The sequence below is a fragment of the Pieris napi genome, chromosome 23 (assembly GCF_905475465.1).
Source record: "Pieris napi chromosome 23, ilPieNapi1.2, whole genome shotgun sequence".
Taxonomy (NCBI): domain Eukaryota; kingdom Metazoa; phylum Arthropoda; class Insecta; order Lepidoptera; family Pieridae; genus Pieris; species Pieris napi.
In genome coordinates, this window is record NC_062256.1 from 40,870 (window position 1) to 50,269 (window position 9,400).

Genomic DNA, 9,400 nt, shown 5'->3' on the forward strand with positions numbered 1-9,400 from the left:
GACATCTGGCACCGCATTGAATTCCCCGGGGGTCGCACAAGGCATTCAACCCAGGGAATTCAGGCGAATATGTCCGCATAAGGGCTCAACGACGGCGCAGCTGAACGCTGTTGGGCGTACGCTCTTCGCGTCCAGCCCCCGCGCCCACGCCACGCCTTCGCCGAGCACAACCCCTCCGGCCATCGCCACACACCTCCCGCTGACGCTCAGCAGCCTCCTTCTGCAGCAAAACGCGCTCACAGAAGAAAGCTACCGCTCGCCATGCCTCTTGGCTACCAAGCATTGCTGCAACAACGCTCGGTAGCGAGAGGTCCGTCCCGATGACCGACACTAGGTCGTGGCGTTGCCTCGACCAAGTGGCACATTCAGCCAGGGTGTGCTCCGCCGTGTCCTCCGGGGCGCCACAATGGTGGCAGATGGGATGGATTTCCCGTCCCGCTACCTTGTGCAGAAACCGTCCGAAGCACCCATGCCCGGACAGCATCTGCGCCATCCGAAAGGACACAGCCCCACCCGGACGATTCACCCATTCCCGTAAAAATGGGCGAATCGCCTCCACTGTTCTTAAACCCGCCCTTGGCATAGCCAGATCATGGGCCCACCTATTAAAGGTGTCCTCCCTGGCTTGCCTCCTCGCTGGTCCGACCAATTCGGCCCATCGGCCATCTGCTCTCGTCTCACACTTGAGACGATACAGGCCACTTAGGGCCACCGCCTCGAACTCCCAGGGCGGAGTCCCCGCCAACAGGCACGCCGCCTCGAATGAGACAGTCCGATAGCAGCGAGCTGCCCGAACCGCCATCACTCGCTGCGGCCTCCTGAGCAGGGCGCGGTTCTTCGCCCCCAGCCTATCATCCCATATTGGGGCCCCATACAAGGCCATACTGCGTATGACACCGCAGTACAGCCTCCGTACACTCTGCTGAGGGCCCCCAATATTAGGCAGAAGCCTTGCTAGCGCCCCCGCTGCCCCCACTAACTTCCCCCCGAGAGCCTTAAAGTGGGCCTCAAAGTTCCAGCGACCGTCCAAGACGAGACCAAGGTATTTCATCTTGGACGACACCGGAACCCTTACTCCTTCCACCATCAGGACCGCCCCAGGAGGTGGACCATTCCTAGGGCCATGGAACAATAGGGCGTCCGTCTTATCGAGAGACACCCTAAGTCCCAGGGCCCCTATCCGTCTAACAGTAAGGGAGGTGCCAACCGTTGCAAGTCGAGCCACCTCCCCATAGCTTGCCCCACTGGCCACTACGAGGGTATCGTCTGCATAGCAGAAGACGCGCAATCCTGGCAGAAGCGCGCCCCGCAATACCCAATCGTAGGCCATGTCCCACAGGAGTGGCCCTAGGACCGAGCCTTGAGGTACCCCACACCGCACAGGGTGGTAACAGACCGTGCCCTCTCTATTGGAGTACACGATCCGTCTCTCCGCAAAATAGTCCCCCACTATCCGGCGCAGATACAGAGGGACCTCAAAAAATTCAAGGGCCTCTCCAACCACGCCAAAAGGGAGACTATTGAAGGCATTGGCAATATCTAATGATACTGCCAATGCCCTTCCACCCCCGCTAACCACCCCACCGGTGTGAGACCTCAGGTCCCGAAGAGCATCTAGCGTCGACCGACCCGCCCGAAAGCCGTACTGTGCCTCGCTCAGATCCGGCCCCTCAACAGAGAGGTGCCGGCACAACCGAGACGCCACGACCCACTCCAGCGCCTTGCCCGCCTCGTCCAAAAGGACAATAGGGCGGTAAGCCGCCGAACTGTCCGCCGGGCGGTCCTCCTTCCGCACGAGACACAGTCGTCCCGTCTTCCAAGCCACCGGGAACCGTCCACCGCGCAAACACGCGGTGTACAACTCCCGGACAAAAAAGGAATGTCCAATTACTAACCACTTGTAATTGCCACCCTCGGCCTAGAGCGTATTGCTACGTTCTAAGCCTACACAGGAGTATCGATATAGTTGGGTGCCCACTGCACACTATAGAATCTCAACTGTGCCCACTATGTACGGTTTAAGCACTCGCCCGGCACCGTACAGCCCTACCAAAGGCCGAGAATAAATATAAATTTACACTCGGACCGGGAATCGAACCCGGAACCTCACACCCACCACGGTCACATACAAAGCCGCTTGGCTATGAGGCCCTTTAAAAAGGAATGTCCAATTACTTAACCACTTGTAATTGCCACCCTCGGCCTAGAGCGTATTGCTACGTTCTAAGCCTACACAGGAGTATCGATATAGTTGGGTGCCCACTGCACACTATAGAATCTCAACTGTGCCCACTATGTACGGTTTAAACACTCGCCCGGCACCGTACAGCCCTACCAAAGGCCGAGAATAAATATAAATTTACACTCGGACCGGGAATCGAACCCGGAACCTCACACCCACCACGGTCACATACAAAGCCGCTTGGCTATGAGGCCCTTAAAAAGGAATGTCCAATTACTTAACCACTTGTAATTGCCACCCTCGGCCTAGAGCGTATTGCTACGTTCTAAGCCTACACAGGAGTATCGATATAGTTGGGTGCCCACTGCACACTATAGAATCTCAACTGTGCCCACTATGTACGGTTTAAACACTCGCCCGGCACCGTACAGCCCTACCAAAGGCCGAGAATAAATATAAATTTACACTCGGACCGGGAATCGAACCCGGAACCTCACACCCACCACGGTCACAAACCTAACCTAACCTTTTTTTTTTTTTTTTTATGAAGGAGGTTAAAATGCACAATTGCAGGCCCGCGGGCGTATGCAGTCGCTACCGCGGGGACTGTGGGGATGGTTATCTCTTATCCCTCTGCTAACCAGAGGGGAGAAACCCGACCCACTAAAAATTCCTCCTAGGCCCTCCATATCACCTGCAGTGCCAGACACATCCATTCTGAATGAATGACATCTGGCACCGCATTGAATTCCCCGGGGGTCGCAACAAGGCATTCAACCCAGGGAATTCAGGCGAATATGTCCGCATAAGGGCTCAACGACGGCGCAGCTGAACGCTGTTGGGCGTACGCTCTTCGCGTCCAGCCCCCGCGCCCACGCCACGCCTTCGCCGAGCACAACCCCTCCGGCCATCGCCACACACCTCTCGCTGACGCTCAGCAGCCTCCTTCTGCAGCAAAACGCGCTCACAGAAGAAAGCTACCGCTCGCCATGCCTCTTGGCTACCAAGCATTGCTGCAACAACGCTCGGTAGCGAGAGGTCCGTCCCGATGACCGACACTAGGTCGTGGCGTTGCCTCGACCAAGTGGCACATTCAGCCAGGGTGTGCTCCGCCGTGTCCTCCGGGGCGCCACAATGGTGGCAGATGGGATGGATTTCCCGTCCCGCTACCTTGTGCAGAAACCGTCCGAAGCACCCATGCCCGGACAGCATCTGCGCCATCCGAAAGGACACAGCCCCACCCGGACGATTCACCCATTCCCGTAAAAATGGGCGAATCGCCTCCACTGTTCTTAAACCCGCCCTTGGCATAGCCAGATCATGGGCCCACCTATTAAAGGTGTCCTCCCTGGCTTGCCTCCTCGCTGGTCCGACCAATTCGGCCCATCGGCCATCTGCTCTCGTCTCACACTTGAGACGATACAGGCCACTTAGGGCCACCGCCTCGAACTCCCAGGGCGGAGTCCCCGCCAACAGGCACGCCGCCTCGAATGAGACAGTCCGATAGCAGCGAGCTGCCCGAACTGCCATCACTCGCTGCGGCCTCCTGAGCAGGGCGCGGTTCTTCGCCCCCAGCCTATCATCCCATATTGGGGCCCCATACAAGGCCATACTGCGTATGACACCGCAGTACAGCCTCCGTACACTCTGCTGAGGGCCCCCAATATTAGGCAGAAGCCTTGCTAGCGCCCCCGCTGCCCCCACTAACTTCCCCCCGAGAGCCTTAAAGTGGGCCTCAAAGTTCCAGCGACCGTCCAAGACGAGACCAAGGTATTTCATCTTGGACGACACCGGAACCCTTACTCCTTCCACCATCAGGACCGCCCCAGGAGGTGGACCATTCCTAGGGCCATGGAACAATAGGGCGTCCGTCTTATCGAGAGACACCCTAAGTCCCAGGGCCCCTATCCGTCTAACAGTAAGGGAGGTGCCAACCGTTGCAAGTCGAGCCACCTCCCCATAGCTTGCCCCACTGGCCACTACGAGGGTATCGTCTGCATAGCAGAAGACGCGCAATCCTGGCAGAAGCGCGCCCCGCAATACCCAATCGTAGGCCATGTCCCACAGGAGTGGCCCTAGGACCGAGCCTTGAGGTACCCCACACCGCACAGGGTGGTAACAGACCGTGCCCTCTCTATTGGAGTACACGATCCGTCTCTCCGCAAAATAGTCCCCCACTATCCGGCGCAGATACAGAGGGACCTCAAAAAATTCAAGGGCCTCTCCAACCACGCCAAAAGGGAGACTATTGAAGGCATTGGCAATATCTAATGATACTGCCAATGCCCTTCCACCCCCGCTAACCACCCCACCGGTGTGAGACCTCAGGTCCCGAAGAGCATCTAGCGTCGACCGACCCGCCCGAAAGCCGTACTGTGCCTCGCTCAGATCCGGCCCCTCAACAGAGAGGTGCCGGCACAACCGAGACGCCACGACCCACTCCAGCGCCTTGCCCGCCTCGTCCAAAAGGACAATAGGGCGGTAAGCCGCCGAACTGTCCGCCGGGCGGTCCTCCTTCCGCACGAGACACAGTCGTCCCGTCTTCCAAGCCACCGGGAACCGTCCACCGCGCAAACACGCGGTGTACAACTCCCGGACGGAGACCTCCATATGAGGGAGGACTACTGCCAGGACACGCGCATGCACACCATCCGGGCCAGGTGCTTTCTTGCGGGCTTTGAGACGGGTAAGGATAGCCTCCATCTCTATATCAGAGACTTCCGGAGCTATCCCTTCCTCTCCGCCCGCCACATCCCCCACAGACGCCGCCATATTCAGAGGGATAGTGTCAGAAGGCAAAGGAAACAGATCCGCCACCACCCGCTTCAGGAAGGTCGGTTCCAGACTCTCCACGAGAGGCATCCCCGTACCTTTCAGCCTCTTACGAGCCGATCGGTAGGGGCGCCCCCATGGATCATCATTCAACCCCCGAAGCATCTCCTGATGAGTCCTTTCCTTTGCCTCACAGATAGCCCCCTGGAGAGCCTTCTTGCGATCATTATAGATCAACCGAAGGCCCTCCGTGACATTGGGGCTATCTCCCCTCCTCCGGCGGCTCCTGTAGTAGGCCCTTCTGGCCTCACCACATGCGCCTCGGAGATTGCCAATCTCCGATGTCCACCAGTAGACCGCTCTCCTCCCCTTCGGCGGCCTCCATTTGGGCATTGCCGCATCCGACACCCTTCGGAGACTTAGGCTCAGTCTGCCAGCTCCTTCATCTACATCCAGAACACCAGTGGGCGCACACCACCCCTCGACAATTGCCACCTCCTGCGCAATCTGACGGTCCAGTCGGCCTATGGACCAGCGAGGAAATCTCATCCGAGTCTGCCCCCGCACATCCCACCTCATCGAAGTGGAGACCCACATCTGGATATAACGATGATCCGATAGGGTCTCCACTCCGTCCAGCACAGTCCATGCCGTCGTTACCCGGGCCGCCGCCGCAGAAGCAAGGGTCACATCCACCCTTGAACTGCCCTGTGGGCGGACACAGGTGGGCTCCGTTCCCTCGTTTAAGAATACGAGGCCCAACTCCGCCGCCCACTCCTCCAGAACCGGGCCCCTCCGACACGACACCCTGTCACCCCAGGTGGGAGACCTCGCATTAAGGTCTCCCATGAGGATAAGGGGCCGCGGAAGAGCCCCCCGTATGGCCAGGCCCATGGCATCAAGGAAACCCTCGAAATGGCTCAGACGCTCATTGGGGGAAAAATACGCTCCGACGAACGTCCATTCCCCCCAATCAGCCAGAACAAACCCAGAACCTCTCTCTCTTAGAGAGAGAGGAGGTCCATGCGGCCGAGCAATCACAGCCGCATCACCTCGAAGGTCCCCCACCCATGAGCTCTGTCGCGACACATAGTAGGGCTCAGTAACAACGGCCGCCATCACCCCCCACTCCGCCATCGACTGCAGGAACAAGTCCTGAGCCGCAGCGGAGCGCCTTAAATTCCCCTGAAGGAGGCTAGTAAGGCTGTCAGACATTTTATTTGTTTGACAGCTCTACACCAACCTCCATGGGAGCATTCCCCACCACCGTGCTGGACGCTACAGGGGCATACGGGGCCCCCCTCCGCCTTGGAGGGTTGCAGGCCCTACCCCCCATTTTGTGGTCTGCCGGCTTCCCAGCCGCTGAGCAGACCACACAATGCAGCTCTTTCGAGCTGCACTCATGGGCCTTGTGACCTACAACCCCACATCTAAAGCACGCCTCCGCCATGTCCACCGCCGAGGTACAGGTGACCCGCACGTGACCAAACTCCTGGCACTTAAAGCACCTCAAAGGGCGATCCTCTCGGATTTCAACCCGACAGGAGCTCCACCCAATGAGGAGCTTTCCTTGGCACACTTTCTCGGCGGCGGCGACCGGACACAGGAGGAACATCTCCCCCAAGCCCCGTATCCCACGCCTCCAAATCTTACCTGGCTTGATCGCTTCAGCCAGGCACCCACCCATGGCAGCCACCGCCTCCGTCACATCCCTCTCAGTGATGCTGTCGTCGAGGTCCCGAATAAGGAGGTCCGCACATTTGACGGGCCTCCCCACCAAGGCTTCCTCCGACAGCACCACACGAAGCCTAGCCGCCAGGGCATCAGCCTTCTCCTCCCTGTCAACCCCCGGCACCTCCAGCATCCGAGCTCCCGTTGCTGTTAGCCGGATGCTGATACTTGCGATACCAATCTCAGCCAGGCTAATACCATTTCTGGCCTTGGTTAACACGTCGGCATACGTCACCCCCCGCTCCACCGCCTCCCTCCGCAATGTGATGACCACTGCGGAAGTTTTCGGCGGAGTGAGCGAAGGCTGCACCCTGACAGACCGCCCAGCCGAGGGCCCTGCGCCGTGACCCACTCCATGGTCCTGTGCCTGGCCCACACGGCCACTTCCCCCACTCACAGGGGGAAGGACCGGCGCAGCGGGAGAACCACTCTTCTTCCCCTTTCCTTTTCCCTTCTTCTTTTTTTTGGTGACGGTCGCCCAGCTTCCGTCACCAGGACCCCCAGAGCCCTGGGGCCCCAAAAGACCTGGGGCCTCCGGGACTCTGCTCCCCTCAAAAACTTCGGGGCCCTGGGTCCCCACCACATTCGGAGCCACCGTGCCCCGACCCCCCAATGAACCCTCACGGGTCCTTGAGCCCTGGGGCCCCGTTAAATTCGGTGCCCCCGGGCCCCCCCTCTCTACAAAACGCTCGGGGTTCTGACTACGGGCCGATGCCGCCAGCGGAGGACGCAGCACAGGCTCAGGGAGGAGCCTGTCCCCAATCCCCGCAAGCTTGGCATCCAACATGCCCCCAACAGCCCGCATCACATCCCCCATAAGATTCTCCCTCACCCCGTCCAAAAGCCCCTCCATCATTTGACGGAGGGCATCTGGAGTGGAGGGACCCTCCACCGACACGGAGTGTCCCTTTGCCTGCGCAAAGTGCGCAGTGCGTTCATTAAAATCCCTCCTAAGGGCCGCAAGCTCCAGACCCAGGTCTTTTACCTGGGCCCTCAGGCGAACATTGTCTCTTTGGAGACGCCTATCCTCATCCCCCCTGAGGCATCTGTCGGCGAGATCCTCCACCATCTCGCCCATATCTTTCGCCGCAACCTTTAGGTCGCGCACAAACTTACCTTTAAGGTTGCCCGACTTCACCGCAATCTCTATGATTTGGTGAACCCGGGCAGCCGACTTCTCCTTGATCTCAGGAACCCCCAAGAGAACCACTGCGTCCTCGTAATCCTCCCATGATGAGAGGGGCCCGTCCGGAGCCTTCACTGAGCTTGCTGAGGCCCCATCCTGTAAATGGCCCCCAGCACCACGCTTTTCCTCTCCAGGGAGAGGCCAGGCCTCAAGATCCCGCAACTCACTCTGCGCCACCTCCAAACCCACCACATGAGAAGCCGCCTTTTTTGGTGGCTTACCCTTGGCAGGCGGAGAAGATGGAGAAGAACTTCCCTTCCCATCCCGCCCTGGGCTCTTAGCATGACCCCGCTTTCTAAAACAAGTGCCAATAGGCACATCGTCGTCACTATCGGACGACGACGGAAACCTCCCCATAATCCTCCTCATCAATGAAGATGCATGTATGAAATGGATGAATACAATGAAATAATATAAATAATATAATACACCACACAAAACTAAATTAAATTAAGATTAACTCTAACTTAAAATCAAAATCAAAATTAAAATTAAAATTAAAATTAAAATTAAAATTAAAATTAAAATTAGACTTAAAATTAAATATAATGTCTTAATCCACTTCGGTGTAAATCTTCCACGTTCACTCACTGCGGTGTGAGAGACGTCCGCCAACACCGACGCGTCACAGCGCCTCACTTGACACCAAATTTACGACAAGATGGCGTCGTATATTGTAACATAAATGATGAATGATGCTAACATCAATATCTCAGCCCTCCCTGCTCCAAACCAGACTATGTTGATACCAATCAAACCGCCTTATTGAGACGAAGGCGATGGTTATCTCTTCTAGGTCATCAGACCACCCTCCGAAATAATATGGTTTAAAAACCACCTCAAAACTAAAAGTAATTTTTTAGCCAACTCTGTGAGCCGATTTTAAAAATAAAAGTACTCACATAGTCACTGCAATCCAACACATAGAATAAGTTCTAAAAACTTATACGTCGTCACGACAAAAACAACACAAACACACCGGGTCAATTTCCCACTCACTTATGCCTTGTAGTTATTAATGTTTATAACTTACAAGGTTCACACACACATCAAAATGATCAGTATTAATTCCTGAATCTTATGAAACCATTCACAAAATTATCAGACACAAAAATCCCACATAGGATTTTTATAGCCGCGGAGCGAACGAAAACGCAGTTGCCGCTACGACAGCTCGACGCGTACTTAAAAGGAATGTTGAATTACTTAACCACTTGTAATTGCCATCCTCACACAGGAGTATCGATATAGTTGGGTGCCCACTGCACACTATAGAATCTCAACTGTGCCCACTATGTACGGTTTAAACACTCGCCCGGCACCGTACAGCCCTACCAAAGGCCGAGAATAAATATAAATTTACACTCGGACCGGGAATCGAACCCGGAACCTCACACCCACCACGGTCACATACAAAGCCGTTTGGCTATGAGGCCCTTAAAAAGGAATGTCCAATTACTTAACCACTTGTAATTGCCACCCTCGGCCTAGAGCGTATTGCTACGTTCTAAGCCTACACAGGAGTATCG